The sequence below is a fragment of the Galeopterus variegatus genome, unplaced genomic scaffold (assembly GCF_000696425.1).
Source record: "Galeopterus variegatus unplaced genomic scaffold, G_variegatus-3.0.2 Scaffold865, whole genome shotgun sequence".
NCBI lineage: Eukaryota > Metazoa > Chordata > Mammalia > Dermoptera > Cynocephalidae > Galeopterus > Galeopterus variegatus.
The window spans coordinates 284229-305437 of record NW_007726976.1 but is presented as its reverse complement, the minus strand read 5'-3'; the positions used below and the strand labels follow the sequence as shown (position 1 = coordinate 305437).

At 55.7% G+C, this 21209-nt stretch overlaps 1 protein-coding gene across 1 annotated transcript in view; it reads right to left on the bottom strand.

The window, feature by feature from the left end:
• LOC103590720 (VPS10 domain-containing receptor SorCS2-like) overlaps positions 1-21209 on the bottom strand; it is a gene marked incomplete at its 3' end in the record, with an annotated part of 448076 nt that overhangs the window by 198307 nt on the left and 228560 nt on the right. The window lies entirely within an intron of this gene.

Sequence of the window (21209 nt, the reverse complement as noted above, 5' to 3'; positions counted from 1 at the left end):
CCGACGAGGTGACGCTGAGCAGCAGAGGGCGCTCTGGAAGCAGACGGCAATCACACGCACGCGGGGCCTGCACCGGAATGCAGCGGCCTAGAGCAAAGGCCGACATTCGCAGTCCCCCTCCAGCTGCCCGGAGCCTGCCTACTGACCATTCTGCTGGCCTCCTCCCCATTCTACAGATGAAGAAACGAAGGCTCGGAGATGTAAGTGATTTGCTCACATTGCAGCTCACGGGTGGGGGAGCTGGGATTACAGCCCCACCTGACTCCAAATATTCTCCACCCACCTGCCCCTGCATGGAGCCCCTTGCAGGAGGCTGGCACCTGCGACGGCCTTAACAAGTGCCGGCCCGTTCCCCCTCCCACTCTTTCATAGTGAACTGGAGCCCCAAGAGGAAAGCAGGGTACACAGGCCGGGTTCAGACACTCTTTGGGAGGTGCCCCTGGCATCCTCTCCCTGAGACTTGTGCTGTGGCTTTTTGTGACAGTCCAGCTCAATTCCTCAGAGCTTTGGGCAGGGATGCAGTGCCTGTCAGACTCGAGCTGTGTCCAGCAGCCACAGGACAATGGGGCAACTGAAGCCTGCAGCGCAGCGCCCCTCAGAGGCATGCCGGGATCCACAAGGGTCTTAAAATGCAGACATCGACTGGGCAAGTGGGGGGCAGGGCTCCATGCTGCTGTGCATTCCCAGACCACATTTTGGGTAGCAAGGGCTGGGGAGACAAGCAGGGGTCAGAGAGATACATCCAGAACGCCCTGTCCACGACTCTCGGCTTTACCCCAGAGGACGGCAGCGGGCCGTGGAAGGGCCAGAGGAGCGACATCACATCCCGGGTTTGCTGGGTCACTGTACCAGCGGTGCTATCAATACAATCCTCCAGGCTTGCAAAAACACTCAAACTGCATTTCGTTTTTTATCTTACCCTTGAACATTTCTATTTGGGACATGATTTTATTGTGTACATAAAAATCCTAGCACAGTGGCACGTAAACGCATGTGCATATAGTGATAATGGATGGCCTACATCTTCCCCCGATCATGCAGAGCTTGTGGCCGCCGTGTGGAGAAGGGACTGGCATGGCCGGGCTGGCAGCCAGGGGTCAGGCTGAAGCTTGGCCATTTACGAGCAGACAGGGCAGAGGTGGGAGGGAGAGGACGAGCCCTCCACAGCGACTCTCACATCCAGGGTCAGAGCGAGTCCCTTTACAGCAGAGGGAAAGAAGCGGAGGCAGTAATTATTTTATTAAGGACCAGGAAATGATGAATAATTTAATTTGGGGAAAGAGCGGCACCACTGATTGAGTCACCACTTCTGCAGGGCTGACATCACCTTCTCTGATTTCCTCTGACATTTCTGGCAGGGCATCTTGAAGAAGATTCCAGCAAACGTTAGATCTGCCTTCAGCCTGGGCATTTGACATTCCCCAGGCGGGGGTGGTGATTAGGGGTGAGAGGACGATGGAAAGGGAGGAGGGGGAGGAAAGAGAAATCCTTAATTGGAACGTGGTGCCTTTTCTCGAGCACGGTACCATGAAAAATTTAAATAATGAACTTGGCCGTGTTCACTGAATGCGCTGTCTGTCGCAGGCCTCTGAAGGCGACTGTGGGTTCACAGCAGGGTCACAGCCACAGATGTGAGAATGCAGCTTTGGGCATCAGGAGACCACTGGAAGTGACCCTGGGGACCATCAGGACCGGGAGCGTGTCGCGTACTACCCAGATCCCAACATCCAACCAAGTCACTTTACCTTTCCCACCAATTCCCACTTAGAAGAAGCTAGTCTTCCCAAATCTCAATTACACAGCTCTGTGTGTGGCTGGTCAGTGCCCAGGTGGGTCCTGACAGGAAGATGGCAGGAGGGGTCAGTGCATCCTCAGCGTGAGAACCCCAAGGTGCCACTGCTCATTTCCCGTGGGGCCAGCCCAGGATTCCACTTGCTGATGTGGGGGGCACTTGTGCCCCAACAGTCTGCTCAGAACCTCCCTCCCCAAACACCACCGAGGGCCAGGCAAGGAAACCACAGGGCTGGCGGTCACACCTGACAAGGTGGAGGTATACCAGGCACCGCACCTGACTCCTCACCTACCAGCTCAGATGCTCCAGGCCACAGGCCTGCAGGGGAGGCCCCGAGTGACCTGGAGGGCATGGTCTTCCTCTTTGACCACCCTGCCAATGCTTCCAGGGGCTGCTCGCCTCCCTCCATCCATGACAACTGGGCAGAGGTCGCCAGGGGAAGGTTCTGGGGCTTTGCCTCACCTCCCTCCACCCCTTTGCTGTCCACCACCAGGACCTGCACTCCCCCCGGCCAGAGCCCCGGTCTCCCCAGCTGGCACACAAGCCTTTGCACACGTGGTCTCTTGGCCAGTTATGTCTTTCCTTCCTGGTCCCAAAGGCCAACACGTACTCAACCTTTAGGGCTTCAGTAAGCATCACCTCCACCAGGAAGCCTCCAGTGACTTCCGGGGACAAGGCCCACTACTCCTCGCATGGCACCTGGGCTTCCCTCGGTCCAGCCTGAGCCCTGGGGCTGCTCCACACGACAGTGGGCTCCTCCCAACCAGCACCTTGTCTGGGTCATCTGAGTCCCCAGCACCGTCCAGCCCAGACCCTGGAGAAAGGACACTCAGTTCTCGCTTGGTGAGCAAATAAATGAGAGTTAAATCATGCCCATCAGTCTCACTTGCGCAAAGGTTTTTAACAGGTTCTAAGCAGCAGGAAACTTTGTTCAGAAGAAAGTCTTTCCTGGAAACATGATGTGTAAGATGTGAACCATGAAAGCCAGGCTGCTTGGCTCAGGGGGTGGAAGACAAGGGCGAGCAGGAGCTCGGCCCGGCTTCCCCACGTCCTCCTCAGCTCAGGGAGCACAGCTGGGAAACTGCTCATGCTGACGCCTGTGAGGCTGGACCTGTCCCCAACACCCCGCACGGCTGAGATGCAGCCTTCCCTGCTCAGCGACATGCAGTGTCTCCCTAGTGCCTACGGAGGCTAGCACTGTCTGCTCGCTGCTGTCCCCGGCCTCCACCTCCGACCTCAAGCCTCCCCGCCGGCCCTGCTCCCTCCAGCCCCCAGGCCAGCCACGCGGTGCTCACGGGACCCTGCGCTTCCCGCTGCTCTTCTCTCTTCCTGGAATGAGCCCCCCACCCTGGAATCTTTCTCAGAAGCACTGTGTCACCCATGGTGCGCAGAGGGGCGTAGGGTAGGCACCCCCTCACCCAGGCACCCCAGAAGCTGCAGGCCAGAGGCCCCCTGCCATGAGGTCCAGCACATGGCCGGCTACGTGTCCGCTCAAAAAACGGAAACCCAAGCTCCCCTTTCTGGCCTCTCCCCCAGAGGCCACAAAAGCGGAGCAGGTCAGGCAGAGACACAAAAGGAGAATGCATGTGATGCCGTCCCTGGAGCGAGGGGCCCTCGGCCACGGCCACATCTGTCAGCTCGCCTGCTCACTGGGGCGTGTGCTGCCTGGCTGATAGCCACTCGGGGCCAGGCACTCTCGTCGCTGCCCCACCTGCCGCCTGGGCCTCTGCCTCCTGCCTGGCCGCGTGTCCTTCCAGGACTAACATTGCACCACACTGAGATGGAGCTACGCAGAAAGGACAGCTGGAATCAGGCTGGACGTACAGAGTGCTCGGGAAGCAAGAATGTCCTTCAGGAAGGGCCCACGGGGTTCAGGGAACCTGCCTGCAGAACTGCAACATGCTATTCATGCAGACAGTCAGGCAACACACACTTTGAGCACCTACTATGTGCTGGGTCCCGAGGAAGCCTGGATGCCAGGGAGCAGGGATGGACAGAAAGGTCTCCGCCTGCATGGGGCTGTGGTGTTCCTGCCTGCACCGGGATCAGCCTTCACCCCAACCTCCTCCTGTTCCCCCCATACAACCCTAGGGGGTGCCCCTTCCAGGGAGTAAAATGGAGCCCAGAGAGGTGAAGCAACTTGCCCAAGGTCAACGACTGAGAAATGTCAGGGCAGGGTGAGGACAAGGTCTGCAGGACCCAAAAGCCCATGCTCCTGTCCCCAGTACTAAAGTGGCAAGTGACAAGCAGCACAGCAGGCGGCCCCAAGGAGCTCAGCCCCACGGGCCACTGAGCAGCAGCTTCTAGCTCTCAGCAAACCCTATCACTTCTGTTCCCGTCAGCAAAAATCTAGACATCTGCACTTAAAAGCCCCCTCCCTGCCCCAGACGGGGCCGAGCTGCTGGTCACAGAGGCCAAAGGATTCTGCCTTCAAAAGCAGCGCCCCCCTCCAACACACACAAGCTTATGGGTGGGAAACAGAATGTGGAAAAAATGCATATAAAGGAAGATTTGCAGCTTGCCCTGAATATAAAACAGAGACCAGTTCTCTGTCTTTGGTGCATCTGTGATTTCCCAGAACAGAAAGAAATCTTCTCATTTGCATAAGCCCGTTCATTCACTCGTTCATTCACTCAGCCACCAGTATCAGTGAGCACTCGTTACAGCTGAACCGCACCCACCTGAAATTCCTGTGCTGAAGCACAGGTCCCCCCAGGACCTCAGAATGTGACTGCGTTTAGGGACAGGGCCTTTAAAGAGGTAATTAAGGTAAAAATGAGGTCACTAGGGTGGGCGCTAGTTCAATACGCCTGGTGTCCTTAAAAGAAGAGGAGATTAGGACACAGATACACGCAGAAGGATGACCATGTGAGGACACAGGGAGAAGACGCCATCTGCAAGCCACGGAGAAAGGCCTCGGGAGAAACCAACCACGCAGGCACCTTGATGTTGGACTTCAAGCCTCCAGGACTGTGAGAAATAAATGTCTTGTTTAAGCCCCCAGTCTGTGGTGTTGTTACTGCATCCAGAGCTGACTGATACAACCCCTGACACTAACAGGTCCGAGCGCTCGGCTGCGTCAGACGCCGCTCTGAACGCCTTACATGTGTGAACTCACTCATCCTCTGGAAATCCTACAAGGCAGGCCCTGTCATTAACCCATTTTACAGAAGCAGAAACTGAGGCACAGGGCAGGTAAGTCAGTTGCTAGACACTGGGGACAGAGAGGAGGCCATGACTGCCCCTGCCTCAGGGGACCTGGCTGTCTGGTCCGGGAGTCAGCAAGTGAAAAACAGAAGTAGAAGGATGGGGGGTGGGGAGAGCGTCGAAAAACTCCCTGGGTGGGGGTGACATGTGGGCCAAACCTCGAAAATCATTTCAGATATTGGCAGGCAGAGAGGACAGGGAGCAGAGAACCTTCCAGCTGGATGCAGAGCACAGCCGAGGCTCAGCGGCACATCAAGGAAAAGATCCAGGGTGACTAGAATGAAGGGCTGTGTAGAGACGGGACAGCCAGGGCAAGGGGTGGGGGGTCCCAAGGAACAGAACCTTGGGGTCACACTGTGAAGGGCCTTTAATGCCATGGCCAGAGGAGCACTCAGCAAGAGCTTTAGGGGCATCTCCCCCAGTCCTGGGAGGAGGAAGGTGCCGCCATGTCCCAGGGGAGCGTGGGTGAGGTCCCAGCTGGGCTGAGTCCCTAGGGGTGCAGAAAGGAAGGAAAGACCCCCAAATGTCCCCCACCATCTTTGCTGCCATATCTCCTGTACTTCTTCAGGCCTGAGGCTGTTCCCTCCCTGACGCTCCCCCACCCCCACCTCCCAAGCCTGGAAAGTTGTCAGCTCTGTGGGTGAGCCTGGGTCGCCTTCAAGTGGCCACAGATCTGGGGGCTGCTCATCATTTCAGGGAGCACGCGCATGGTCCCTCCCCACCTGTGCTACTGGCTCTGACGCTGACAAGCTCCAGCTCTGTCATGTGTGCCTCCCCCACACCCACCCAGGGGTTAGTGGACAAGGTAATGCACGTACTGTGGCTGCTAGAGCAGCAGTTCTGGGTTCTCAGAGTGGAACGGGTGGCACTGCGTGGAGTCATGTGGGGGCATCTGCCAGATTGCAGGTGGCCCCAGAACCCCCCACCCTACTAATTACTGCCAGGGGAAGCCTCAGGAAGGGGGGCAGAGCTGCTGGGTCAAAAACAAGCAATGAGGCCCTGGACTAGAGTCCCTTCCTCCTGTGAGCCACTCTTGTGCAAAGGACACTGGGTGTCTCTGAGCCACTCCTGCTGGGGAGGTCCTTTAAAGGCCATGTGCCCCAGGAGCCACCCAGGAAATTCAGCATCTCCTCCTGCTGCCCCTCCAGGGTGCATCAAGCCTCTTGGGAAAGTGACAACTGAGACCACAAGAGGAGCAGGGTTAGCCAAACGAAAGGCCAGACAAGCCCATCCCAGCGGGGCGTTGCCCTGGCCTCCTGGGAGGGCAATTATGCTGCTGGCCATTCTGTAGCCGAGGCTCGAACTGCATGTGGGGTGGGCAGTGGGCATCGGCTGGTCATCGTGGCGGTGCGTGCTGCAGGCCAGGCTCCAGGAGTCCCCACAGATACCCGGCCAGAAGGGGACAGTGAGGCCCAGGTGAGAGAGGAGCTTGACTAAAACCCGTCTGGCTGTTGGGCACAGAGGAGGGAGGTGGGCGAGGGGTTCAGCAGCGCCCCTGTTTGTGCAGAAGCGAATGCCCCCAGCCAGGACAGCGCGGCCTCACAACTCCGTCCCCATACCAGCCAGCCACACACACACAAAACGCCCCTAGCATGGAGGCGACTCTGGTGCCAGGTGTGCCTCTGAACCTCAGTTCTACCACGTACAGCTTCTTAGGCCTTTGGGAAGTTCATTTCAACTCTCTGGGCCTCACTTTCCTCACCTGTAAAATGGGGATAATATTACTACTGCGTAAGACCACGGAAGACTGCAGGGCCAGCGCCAGGGAAACACTACAGAAGCGTTCACTGGTAGTTTCTGCCAGGTCCTGTGCTGGGCATTTTACCAATTTTATGTTATTTTATTTCCTCCCAGTCATACGTTTTTCAGTTGAAGAAACAGAGGCTCAGAGCGGGGAGGCTTCTTCTGAGGGCACAGTCGGGGAGATGGGGGGGGAGAAGAGAGGGGGGGTGAGCTCTGATGAGCTGGCAGGGGCAGACCGCCCGGGGAACCCAGGCCATCGGCCTGAACACGGTCCTCTTTATCCTGCCAGTCAGCAGGCTGGGTGGACACCAGGTCCCACTGGAGTCCTTACGTGTTTTGTCAGCAGAACACACACAGCACAGAGCTTCTTCAAAAGGCTCACACTAGGAGGCCAGCCTCCCCCGTGCCTTGCCTCCCTCTCCCATCTCTCTCCCTGTGTCTCTGCTGTTCTGTCTCTCTCCTCCCAGACACTGCACCACCAGCACCGTCATTTCTGGCCGTGGGGTACTCAGGGCTGTGTGACAGGCCCTCCCCTCCTGTGACAGACAAAGGGACCCAACCACAGACTATTCTCAGACCAGTCACTCCCTCTGCCTCCCACCTCCATGGCCTCAGCGCCGCCCCCACCCCTGCCCCGGACTGAAGCTCCAGCCTCCTCTCTGTTCTCCCTGCCTCAGTCTGGCCCCCTCACTCCCGCAAAATCCTGAAGCCAGTGGCGTGTGGGACTCACAAGGCCAAACTGGCATGCTCCTGCTCTGACCTCCTCTGTAGCTCCCCACTGCCCCAGAGACAAAGTCCCTGTGGTGGCAGTTGGGGGTCTTCCTTACCCAGCCTGTGTCCGCCAGTGAACTAAGTGCCACTCAGCAGTCCAGAGCTCAGAGTGTGTCCTGCTCTGTGTGCCTGCAACACCTACACGACCCAGTGCAGATGTGTCGTGTATGGAAAAGCTGGATCCCTATGGACTACGGTACACCTTTTAGGGGGCGAGTCTGGGAGCTGGGGATTCCCAGAAGCCCGTACTGGACTGGCACATGGGAGTGCCCTGTGGATACTGTCATATGTTGAGTGGGTGGAGCCTGGAAACTACCTCTCCTATATCTTGAAGGGAAACTGAGGCCCACTTAGGGCAGTGGTTTGGCCTCAGGGCTCCCAGCTGGCTGTGGCAGGACCTCCCAGCAACCAGGCCCAGCTGCTGCTTCTGCTGAAAACCTGCCTCTGGGCCCCAGGTCACTCACTCACTCACTCATTTTTCTGTGGTGGATGAATACCTCCCACATGCCAGGCCCCCTCCCGGTGCTGGACTGAGGACAGAAGAGGCCTGGATGGCTGGAGCGTGAAAGCGTGAGAGAAGCAGGCAGGGACCACATCGTCACCCAAAGACCCTGCAGCAGAGGTGAGCCCCGCATGCAGGGTGAGGTGGGGCTGGGGCCCTTGCCTAGAGTGGGAGGCCTTGGTGCGAAGGTCATGGTGCGAAGCCCAGACTGCTCCTGAGCAGGCATAAAGAAGAAGAGGTCTGACCCGCAAACTCGGCTGTGAAGTCCCGACAACTGCTGGGGAATCTTGGGGTTCCGGAAAAGGGCCGGCACATGGAGGCTGCAGCTGCCCCCTCCAGCCCCAGAGGTGGTTTCCTTAGTTTCTCAAATTCTTCCCCATAGCCAGGGGGGCACCTATCAGCGTGACCCCGGGGAGCCCAGTACCACCAGGCAGACCTCATGCATCAGAGATGGGGGTCCTTAAAGATCCTCCTGTCAAGTCCCCAGCACAGATGAGGAAACTGAGGCCGATAGGGGGCGACATACCTGAGGCCACACCTGGTCTGCAGAAGGGGAACCTTAGCCAAGGTCCTGAAGACACTGCAGGCCCCGCCCACATCCATCAGGGACCCTCCATCACCAGAGAGACCCATACCGGGGACAGGAAGATGCGGCTCCCCACGCATCCCGTGGGCCCCATTCTTTGGGCTGTTTGAGGAGAAGGGGGAGAGCAAATGTTATTTGTTGAACTAATTTCAAGGACCAGGAATTTCCAGATGTTTCCCAGTTCCCGCCCTCCCCGTCCAGCCACAGATGCCTGTCTCATGAACGTCCCTGGGAGGGTGAGGGGGCGGTTCCGAGGGGACCCCTGGGTGTGGAGGAATGTCTGGCTGGTGAAGCTTCCAGGGAAAGCCATTGGATCCCTGGAAAACTGGAGCGATTTTCCAGGCCGAAGACCACTGGAGACAACACGAATCTGTCTTCTGAAAAGCCTGCCCTCCGGGGCAGCCGAGAAAGGGCCTGCGGACCAGGAGGGTGCGGGGAGCCTCCGGAGGGCCCAGCGTGCTCCCTGCTCCCCCGGGGACTACCAAAGGCTCAGTGAAGAGATGGGGGCGTCGGCGAGTCCACGAGCAAGCAGAAGACTGCCCTCGGCACCTACGAGCTCCGACTGCATCCAAGCTCTGGGCCCCGTACGTCACCCATGTGAGCAACACTGGGTCCCCGTAACCCCGCCAAGCGGGACATTGTCACCCCTAACTTACAGGCGAGGAGACAGAGGCACCACACCACGTGGTAACTTGCCCACATCCACCCAGAAGGAGGAGGCAGAGCAAGGCTTCCTGAAGAACCAAGCTGTCCTGAAGGTGCTGGGATGGGGGCTTGGGACAGGGGAGGGGAGGCAGGCAAAGCTCTTCCTTTGCACACACGTGAACTTAAAGTCCAAAGTCTCTCTCTGCCTGGCTGGCGCAGGCTCTGGAGCCCAGCATGGCCATGTCTAGTGACTCAGGAGAGGCTCCGTGCTCCGACAAGTAGCTCCACTTCCAGGGGGCCACACCTGGGGCACACACTGGCTCACCTGCCCCAGGACGTTCGCCAAGGGGCTGACTAGAACAGCAAAGGGGGGTCGGTGTGGGACAAAACACAACTGTCCCTCAGAAAGGAAACAAACTGAGTTATTCATACAACAGAATCCCACCTATCAACAGGGATACGTGTCATAAACAGGACACCGAGTGGAGAAGGGGACACTGCGGACCCCCAGCACGGAACTGTGCAGGCACCTTTGGGGCACAAGACGCAGCGGCATCATCGTTTCCAGAAATAGCCCGATGTGGCGAGCCCGTGCAGATGCATGTGGGAAGCGCTCCCCTGAGTCTGCAGTGTTTCATTTCTGGCAAGAATCTGAAACACATATGCACACTGTTAACATCCGCCTGACGTCCTGGACGTGCGGGGTCAGCTACGCTGTTTCCTGTGGTTGGAATCGTTTCATAATTGCAGTTTGCACGGGCCTAGGCTACGTCCCTGAGGGGCAGCGGCATCCTCCTGCAGGAGGCAAGAGCCAGGTTCCCGTCCTGAGCCTGCCCTGCTGGCTGCAGAACCCCGAGGACCCCAGGTGCTCTGACAGCCAAGTTTTGACACCACGTTCCCAATATGTAGACTAATTTATTTGTGAATCGTGTATCTATCCCTCCATGGAAAATAGAATACTTTTCAGAATGGGATTAAAACCAAGTAGAAATAACAGGATCTAAAATGATTGATGCACACACACTAGCTTGATCTGAGGAAAGAGGTTTGAACTCTCTGAGCCTCAGTTTTCCCACCTGTGAAATGGGGCAACAGTGACATTGCCTCATGGGGTCATCCTAGGGAAGGAGGGAGTGCATTTAAAGGGTGAACAGTTAGCACAGGGCCCAGCACGTCTTAGTGCCCGATACAAGAGATGACAAGCCACAGTGAGGTCAGTCCCATGAGCCAGAGCCTGGTGACATCAAGCCCAGACCACAAGCCTCGGTGCTGGCCCAGCAGCCCCTCTGTGGCTTCCAGAAAAGCGTCTCTCCAGGCACCTCAGCCGTTTCACAGAATCCCACCCTAATCTTCGGAAGTGAAAAGAAACCTCCTTCTGCAGTACTGGAGGAAACAAAACCTTCCCGGCTTCTCAAAAAGGTTTGGCAGCCGCAAGTCAGTGCATCGCTGGTCCCCGGCCCGTCCCTCCCACTCCGCCCTCTGACTGCAGGTCTTCGCCTCACAGCTGGGGACGTCTTTCTGTCTGAGGGCCAACAGATGGCCCCGTGATAAATGGCCTCCTGGCAGGGCTGGGGTCTGCCGTTCTTCTCGTGAGCATCATGAAGGGCAGGGAATCCTGCTGCTCCTTCAAGGTGACCCTGTGCAGAGGCCACACTACTGCTCTGTGGGTGTCATCTGGATCCCCTGCCACTACTACAGGGGAGGAGACTGAGGCTGTGGAAGACAGGGGCTCACGGTTCAAAATGAGTTAGCTGGGGTGCGGGGGATCAGGGTCCATTCTGAGTGTGAAGGATGGACAGGAAGTATGCAACGTGGCAAGAGCGTGCTCTGGGGATGGGGTGACCCTTCTGTTTCCTTCTCTGTACTTTACACAATTGTTCGTAACCAGGACACAGAGAGCTCACTTATCGCAGCCCCAGGTGACAGATCTGAGCGCTGGGATGGAGAGCCCCTCCCCGTGCCAGTCTCGGCTCCCCCCGCCCACCGGCTCTGGGAACAAATAGCAGTCCCCTCTGCTATCTGCTCAGCACTTAGCAGTTACACAGCACTCAGGTGCAGAAAGGGCTTCAACCAGTGCGTGCAAGATCATGCCTAAAACGCCAGCCCGTCGGGAATAAAGGGCAGCTGCGTGTAGATGGACACCAGGCTGTGGTTAAGGCATAGACTCTAAGTCAGCAGGCATGGCTCTGAGTTTCCTTCAGTCTCAGTGTCCCCATCTGTAAAGTGGGGATGATGGGCACCATCCTTCCAACCCTCATTAGGCTCCACTAGGGTCCTCTCTTTGCAGAAAAGACAAGGCATGGGGGCAAAAGTCAGCTCGCCCAAGCTCAGGACACAGGAAGATGTGATCCGCTCTCACCCTTCACCTCTGCATCCTGGCAACCTCTTCACGGGGAGTCGAGAGGATGACACGTAACCGCTATCACAGATGACCCCCACAACCCCCTTAGGAGGTAGGGGGTCCTTCTAGGATGCACTTTTATAACTGAGAAAAGTACATGTCCTAAAGGCAGAACAGGCTTGGCCAAGCTCCTCCGCACTGGGGAGGGTTGGCCCTGGCAGCATCTCAGCTCAGCAGGGCAAGGAGCTGGCCAGGCCATGAAGACAGCCTGGCTGAAGCTTGGGGAAACCTTAGCCCTGCAATTAGCTGTCACGACCTATGTTGTGACTCAGTTTCCCCAATGGGAAATGCCCACACTGTAGACTTGGCATTAAAAGTGGGTCGGTGGCTTCTTCAGGAAGGACACAGCTCTGATCTCCATGTCCTGTGTTTGCCCCTCACACGGCATGTGCAACTTCCCTTGGTGGTCCCTGGTACACAATGCCAGGCACAGTCCACGCTAACACCAGGGCACACCCCTCACATGCCAGGTACAGGGTGCAAAGTTGGCCTGGCCCCTGTACTCACGGGCACCTCCTGTGGGCCTGTATGCCACCCCTCCTCGAGGGAGGCTGACATCATCGCATCAGGGCTGCTCGGTGCCAAGCTGGAGGGCAGGGGAGGGGAACAGTCAGTCCCTCCTGAGGGTTCAGGGCAGGCTGGCTGAGGGAGGGACCCCTGATCAGCAACCCCAGCATTCTGAGTTGATCAGAACAATCCTACAGCAACCCTAGCACATACCCTAAATATTCACAATGATGATGACTTCACGGGCAGAATTGTATCCCCCAAAATTCATACACTGAAGACCTACCCCTCACTACCTCAGAATGTGACCTTATTTGGAAATAGAGTCATTGCAGAGGTAATTAGTTAAGATGAGGTCTTAACAGACTGGAGCGTGACTGGTGTCCTCATAAGAAGGGGAATTTGGAGACAGACATGCGCACAGGGACACGCCAAGTGACGGTAGCAGCAGAGGCTGGGGCGATGTTTCCACACACCAAGGAGCGTCAGGGGTTGCCGGCCACCACCAGAAACCAGAGAGAGCCTGGGACACTCTTGCTCACAGCCTCAGCAGGAACCAGCCCTGCCCACACCATGACCTTGGACTTCCAGCCTCCACAACAGAGACAATACACTTCTGCTGTGTAAGCTGCCCGGTCTACGGGACTTGTCACAGGCGTCTCTGGGAAACCAACACAATGACTCATGGAGAGGAGGGCGGAGGGGCCTGGGCAGAGGGCTGAAGTCACCCGCAGTGGCAGTGCACGGAGGGGAGCGGGGCCTGCTGAGCGCCCGCCTCCCTACAGCTCCGCGCAGCAGACGCTCCCCTGCCTCCTGCCTCCACCCCCAACCCTCCATCCCCCAGTGCGGCCGCTTTCAGTGGCTTTAAGCTCAAGAAAGAGAGAGATGGAAGGGGGAAGGGAGGAAGAAAAGAATAAAGGAAAGAAAGGAGGCGTGAGCCGTGGGACCCTGGGCAAGGCATGCTTTTCCTGCGAGGTGGCACACACAGGCTGTCCGGACAGTGTGTCCTGCCACCCTCAGGGCCAGTGCTTGCCTGTGGACAGGCCTCAGACAGGGCAATTCCAACGAGGAAAAGCAGCTGGGCACTTCTGGGCCCACCTGGGTCCCGGGCATCCCGATGTGTCCAGCCCTGCACACCTCAGGATCAGGTCAGTCCTCTGCTCAAAACCCTGCGGTAGCTCCCCATGTCCCTCAGAGGCACAGCCAGAGTCCTCACCGTGCAGTGCCTCTGCCCTCAGCTCCTCCCCCACTCACTCTGCTCAAGTCCCCTGGCCTCCTTGCTGTCCCCGCACCCAGCTGCCACGGGACCTTGGCACAGACTGGCCTCTCTTCTTGAAGCACCCCTGGACACCCACCTGCCTCCCTCGCACACCTTCTCCAAGTCTTCACTCAAATATTGAATCACCAAGGCTTTCCCTGACCACACACGCACCTGACCCAACCTTACTGCCTACCTAACTTTTCCACGTCACTCAGCTCTCTCTTCCATGTGACAACTTTTATGTTTGTTGTTTAATTCTGCTTCCTCCCTAGAACGTCAGTTCCAGGAGCGCAGGGGGCAGTTTCTGTCTATTTTAACTCAAACATCCTCAGTGCCTACAACAGCACTCGGCACACAGTAGGTGCTCAGTAAACAATTGCTGAATACGTGCATGAAAATAAAGTGAAATAAACCAGGTGCCAGCTTAGGCTCTCGTGACCTGCTCGTGTTCCCTCTGTGCATCTCACCAGCCTTCTCCCCTGCCTGCAGGAACGAGACAACCCACTTTACCTGTTGGTGAGGCTCTCCCAGTTTGCTCAAGGTGCTTTTGGGGGTGGGGGTGGGTGGGCCAAATGGAGCTTGTTTTGTTAAGATTGGCCTGCAGCTGTGGCCTGGCCCAGGCAGGCCGGCAGCCCCCGCATGGGGCAGTGGCCTGTGGGAACCACCTGCAGGGAGCTCTCAAGTATGCTAGAAGGAACTCTGGATCCAGGAGGAAGGGAGCTCAGGACCAGCCCCCAGGTGCTGGCACATGGGAGACAACCAGTGTTGGCATCCTGCGCTGCAGCACAAGGTGCTGAGATCCCTGGATGGAAGGTCCGTGGCTCTGGAGGCCCAAAGTCCTGAGTCTCAACACCTAAGCTTCTTGGTTTCTGTGGTCTCTCATCACTCTGCCCCCGCTGACCCTGGCCTTCTGCACCTTGACAATCTCAAGAAGGGGCTTCTAGTGCCTGGAGTGCATGAGGGGAGGTGACCTGATGTGCCAACCTGGTTCAAGAGCAGGAGGGTAAATGGTGACCTGGAATCGGCCAACTTGCAGGTCCGGCTCTTGGTGCAATCTGGTCCCACAAACCTCTGACTCAGATGTCTTGATAAAGGACACTCACTGGACGGCTTTCTCCTTATTGCAGCAAGAATCCCATCACCCTTGGCCCTTAACTTTGCCAGCCCACATACAAACCCACACCTGCTGGCTCAGGTGTGAGTCACAGCCTCCTCCTCAGCTCCCTGGCAACCCTCCCCTTGCCCAGGCTGCCCCACTTGCTGCCAGCTCTGCCAAGCCCAGCGCCGGCCTCAGTGCTGGGCCCAGGCCTTGGCCTTGCCCACGCCATGCAGGACCTCCCCGGGGCTCTGTGGTAGGGCGGTGTTCTCCAGCAGGAATCCCTGACCCTGCCTGCCCATGCCCTTCACCTGGGGTGCCATCTCTTCCAAGACACTGCAAAGATGGCATGGGCTAAATCCTACCTCTGCCTCTCAGAAGCAGCAAGTGATGGCACTGAGCGGGCCTAGTGACTAGGGAGGGTCATCCGGCCTCACACTTCGCCTCCCGGCCTCCTCGCTACAGATGGCAACACACGCCCACCTCAGGGCCTCTGCCCTCGTGTGCCCCCTCCTGGGTGCTTTTCCCTGGAGATGCCCCTTGTCCTGGTACTGCGCTTCACCACCATCCTGGAGGGGCCGAGCGTGCTGCGGCCCAGCATGCTTCCCCCTTCCCCCGCTGTCTTTCTCCATAGATCTCATCTCCACCTGGCAATAGGGTGGTCATTTGTGTTCACTCATCCGTGGTCTGTCACCCCACCTACAGGTCCACTCTTAGTCTTTTTCCCTATTGAGCATCCAGCTCACAGCAGGGGCCTGGAAATTGGTGTGAAATGAGTGATTAAGTGAGTCCCACCCCCAGGTGGCCGGCAATAAAGGTGGGCCCCAGGCAGAGGACAAGAGTGTCACCCAGAAGACCCAGGAAGGGCAGAGAGGCAGCCTGGGAGTACACAGGGAATGTGTGGGCATGGCTCAGGGGAAGGGGACTGAAGGACTGATAAAGGGGTGCTGGCTGTGCTCTCACATTCCGGAACACAGGCTGGGCAAGCCCCACTGGGCTGGGCTGGAGGCAGGGGGCTCTGTCACCCTGACCTCCCCAGACCCAGTGTGGGAGGAACGCCAGCAAACAGCAATCTCTTCCCCTTCTGCACGGCACAGCGGCCTCAAGGACTGTGGCCTTGGGAAACAGGAGATGAGCATTCTGTGTCCCTCGCTCAGTGTCAGAGCCTTCCTGATTCTCTCTTAAAGATGCTCCTCCTTGAAGCAAGCCACAAGCAAGCGCTGTCCCCTCCAGAGCCATTCTCTGGGAGAGAACCACCCGTCTCCTGCTCCCTCCTCCCCGGCCCCAGGCTGCAGGCCAGGCCCACACCCACCAGCAGCCGCCTCCACCCTCTGTCAATCCATGTGGCCAGGCCTGTCTTTACTTGGGAGAAAAAGTAAACAATTTTCAGATAACTCTTTGAAACAAGTGTAATTTTTTTTTCTTTTGTGGCTAGGATCTGACCTTTGTGTTATAATACTGCCCTCCAGCCAAATGAGCTAACCGGCCAGCCCACAAATGGAATTTATTAAAAAGAAAAATACAGCAAATGCTACCGTTAGTTTAACTGTGGGTGGTGGATGAACGTTTGTTATATCACTTTCTGCATTTTCTGAAGGGTTGAAATCAGAGCCATGGGGCGACAGGCACTGGCCACACTGTTGGGGTGACAGTGGCTGGTGCAGCTACTTTAGAGAAGTGTTGGAGGGACCTGCTCAGCACACGCAAACCCCACGCCCAGCGAGGCAGCCCTCCCCTGGACACACGCCCAGCAGAACCACACCTTGTGTTCACCGTGCCACGTCACTAAGAATGCCCACAGCAGCAGTGTTTGAATAACCCCAGCTGGAAATTACCCAGTGCCAACCCACAGTGGATGAATACCAGCCACACAACAGGGCACTCACACCCCAGCAAGGGGAACACACAATGTACACTATGGGGAGCAACACGGACGGATCTGGTAATGTCGAGTGACAGAAGCAGACAGAAGGGAGGACCGACTGTTCAGTTCCTCCAGGATGAGCTTCGAGAACAGGGAAATTACTCTATGGTGGGAAAAATCAGAAAAGTGTTTGCTCTCACTGACGAGCAACTGGGCAGGGGCACAGGGACCGTTCTGCTTCTTGACCGTGGCATGCCTTACACAACTGTGTGTGTGTTTGCCGAAAGTCACTGAATTGCACAGTTAAGATGTGCGTATTTTATCTCAACAGAATAAAGGAAATGTATACAAATACGGAAACCCCTCAGTAGGTTTTGCTTTTCACAGTGATATGAAGTAGCATTTCTAAAACTACTTTTTTATATTTTAGGGTTTGGCAAAAGGGTAAACATATTACAGATGAGAAGAGGAGCCAGGCTTCTCGCTGTTGGCCGGCAGGTTAGAGATATGGAAAGGGAGAGGCTGGAACGTGCTCCGAGGTGCTGGAAGTATCGCTGTGAACTTGTGGTCTGATGGTGACGGACAGATGGATGAACATGTACCTGGATGTGTGTGCATCTGTGTATACACACGTCTGTTTCTTTTTTTTTTTCCTTTTTGTCTTTTTTACTGACCGGTAACGGGATCGCAACCCTCGGTGTCGCGCCCGTACTGGGGACCGGCAACGGGATCGCAACCCTCGGCGCTGCACCCGCACCGCGCTCAGCCAATGAGCGGGAACCGGTCTGTATGTGGGATCCGAACCCTCGGTGGGAGCGCCGCCACACTCCCAAGCGGCGCACTCTCCAGTGCGCCACCAGGCCGGCCCACACACATCTGTTTCTATATCTGTGGAGCTATGTTTCCACATTGCTACTTGCAAACATCCTTCCTCCTCCCTTCCTCCTGTACCCCCTGTCCATAAGAGGTGGGGTCTTCACTCTCTGCTCACGGAGAGGGCCTAGAAGTCATGGCAGCACGGTGGCCATGAGCACACGCAATGTCCAGATCTTGGTCTCTAAATGCCATTTTCCTCGGAGAACAGGCTGGTTCAAGGAACACGCAAGATGTGCCTGAAATATCCTTTTTTTTGATGGATATGAACCCTTGACCTTGGTGTTACCAGCACCACACTGTCCCAAGTGAGCACACTGGTCAGCCCAAGCCTGGAACAATTCTTGTGCCAGAAAGCACAGGGGTGCTCAAAGAATGACGGCACATGTCAGAGAGACACAGAACAGCTCGAAGGGGTGCCATGGACCACATCTGGAACAATTTAAGCATCAAAAACAATGAATGATTGTTTTTGTAGAGGGTTGTAACCTATTAAATGAAATTAAAAATAATAAGTAAAATAAAATAAAAATTCATGAGTCTTTATTTTAAGAAAGAAAGAGAATAGAGACAGGGAGGGAGGGCAGGGAAAGAAACACTTTTTTACAGCAAAATGCAAACTAATAAATACAGAAGGAAGGTGGGGCTAGAAGACGATGCGTGAATGCTCAAAAGAGTGGCTGAACGCTTGATGAGGAGCAGGATATTTACATACCCTCAAAATACCTTTCTAAATATTACTCCTTAACCACAAGAGAAAAATAGTGACTTTACAGAGGAGGAAACTGGCAGATCTTCAGCAGCTGATCAAAGATCACTGCACAGGGGTACAGCACGTGACTCCAGCATGAGGTTCTGAGAAGACACAGAGCCACTCAGAGGGGCTCCCGCCTGAGGCACAACCAGGATCAGTCACGAGCAAGCACCCGGGTGGACCCAAACGGAGGCACATTCTACAGAACAACTGGCCTGGACTCCAGCATCACAGAAGACAGAGAGGCTGTAAACGCTCCAGAGGAAGGGGACGAAGGTGCCATGACCAGTAAGTGCACCCTGTGAGCCTGGCTCGGAGTGGGCCTGGAAAATAAAATGCCAGCATGGGGTGGCATGGGCCCCACCGGTCAAGCGTGGGCACGGCTGTGGCACAGTTAGGGGAAAGTACTGCAGCGATTTTGATTTTGATCAAACACACTGCGATTGTATGAGAGCATGTCCTTGTCCTTAGGAAATACACATGGAAGTACCTGGGTAAAGGATGCAATGTCTCCACCTACTCTTAATAGGTAATGAAAAAACTATATGCAAATATATATGTGTGTGGATAGATGGATGGATAGGCAGACAGACAGATGGGTGGACAGACAGAAGAGAGGAAAGCAGCAGGGGGAGGGCAGGGAGAAGGGTGAAGCAAACAGGATGAACGTATCTGGGTCAAGGGCACTCGGAGTTCCTTGTACTGTCTTGCCACTGTCTTCTAAACTAGAAATTATGTCAAAATAAAACATAATCTCCTCATGGTATAGTAAGAAATATATTTGGTCTTGGCCCCAGTTCCTGGCACAGAGTTCCTAAAGCCCTTGGAATTTCCTGAGTGACAGGAGTGTCTTTTGTTATTCACAATGAACCCCTTTGACCACACCTGAGTTTGTACTCCTGAGATGACTTGGGTTGGGGCCCCTAGGTGACCTCAGGATGGGGGTGGTCACCAGAAAGACCAAGCAATGAGAGGACTGGAACTCGCAGCCCCACCCCCTAGCTCCAGGAAGCGGTGGGAGGTGCTGGAGATGAGGCTCTGTAACGACCCTTGAAAAATGGGATCTGAGCTTCCAGGTTGGTGAACGCATGGAGGTTTTGGGAGGTGACACACACAGAGAAGGCACAGAAGCTCCGCGCTCCCGTCCCTATACTTTGCCCTGTGCATCTCTTCCATTTGGTGGTGCCTGAGTTCTATCTTTTATAATAAACTGGTAAACACAAGGAAATGGCCTTCCTGAGCTCTGTGAGCCGAATCTAGCAAATTATGAAACCCGAAGAGAAAGGAAACCCCCAATTTATAACTACTCGGTCAGAAGTATGGGTAAAAACCTGGGGCTTGCGACTGGCATCTGAAGTGGGGGCCGTCTTGTGGCACTGAGCCCCTAACCTGTGGGGTCTGCACTAACTTCAGGTAGTTAGTGTCAGAATTGAACTGAATTGCAGGACACCCAGTCGGCATCCACAGAGAACTGGTTGTTGGTGCTGGAAAACACCCCACCCTCCCCAAACAAAACAGATGTGGAGCAAACAGAATTCCTAAAATGCTGCTAAGGGGAGTGGGGACTGGTCCAGCCACTTTGGAACACTGTCTGGCAGTGTCTACTCAACATGAACACTACGCCCCAGCAATTCTGCTCCTTGATATAAATCCAACAGCAATGGAAAGACATGTGCCTCCTAAGACATACACAGAAATGTTCAGAGCAGCAGCATCCATACTAACCCCAAACTGGAAATGACCCAAATGCCCATCAAGGGCAAAGCAGATCAATAGTGTGTGGTGTATTGACCCAGTAGAATTCACCCAATGGAATCCAGTCCACCCGGTGGAATCATAGCCAGGCATGAGAATGTCCACTCAGCAGCAATTCACGGCAGCATCGATGAATCTTACAAGAATAATGTTGAGCCAAAGAAGCACTTAATAAGTGGGGCATTGAGCTGGACCCAAGGGATGAAAAGACGAGACAAATACTCCAGGCTTCTGGGAAGTACAGCATCCATGGAAGGAGACCAAGGAAGTGATGCAGGGGCTGGATCTGTGAGGGATGAGCAGGAGGCCAAGGGGTGGCCTGGCTAGGCCCTGGCACGAACCATATCACACCGTGGGGCAGGAGCCTCTGTCTGCTTCAGCTGTGCCCCAAGTCCTTGTAGGGTGCAAGTGGGCGCTCTATAAACATCAGGTGATGGGCTGAATGGGCAGCAGGCACATGATCAGCCTGCTGAAATGAATCACCGTGCGCCTGCCTGAGCCAAGCCTAGATAAGGACACCCACGTCTTCAGCCCCACCTCTGTGTAAGACCTCGACAGGCCAGCTAGCTGCTGTCCCTGCTGCTGAGAGCACCCGTCTCACCTCTTCCCTAAGACCATCCCCTCCTCTGGTCCCAAGGAACTGCAGTCCTTGGAAATCATTTAAAGAGCTCAGTAAACGCTATTTTCCTTATTCTCTTCCCAGCCCCAGCACCCCAGCAGGAAGGGATGTGCTCTGTCTACATTCCTCAAAGGAGGCTGTTGCAGTTTCAGGCCGGGATGCCTGACCCACATAGCCAGGGAACAGTGTTCCTACCGAGCATCCAGATTCCAGGAGTCTGTGCTGAGGACACCCACTTGCAAGGCTCACACCCACAGGAGGCCCCAGGGAAGCCCTGAACCTCAGGCCCCCTGACCTGCCCACTCCCTGGGAGAGTCCAGTGGGGGTGGTGAGCTGTGGCAACTGGGGCAAAGGCGAGGCTGGCTCCGGAATTCTCCATGCAATGACCAGGACCCAAACTCAAGACACCCGTGTGTATCTGCCCAGCACTGACTCGCCTGCCTAAGAACTGTTTTAAAAACTAAGGAAGAAAAAAAGATGAGATAATAAAAGGCACAGGAATGAAACAAACCCCTTTTGTGTCTGTGTGCTTTCAACAAACACTGAGTGCATGTCTGCTATGGACCAGCCCACACTTGGCCTTTGGTAGAAGTTTCCAGAATGAAGAAACTGGGCTCAGGGCCTCGGTTTGCCCGCAGCTTTCACATACACAGCTGTGTGGTCAATGGGCTCTCTCATTTCACAGATGAAGATATGAAGCTCAAGACCAGCTTCCCAAACAGCACAACTAGTGAGTGCCGGAGCCAGGACCAGAACGTGGACAGACAGCTGCGCAGCCTCAGGAGCTGGCCAGTCATTCAGTTCACTTAATCTTTTGGCAAATAAAGGATAAA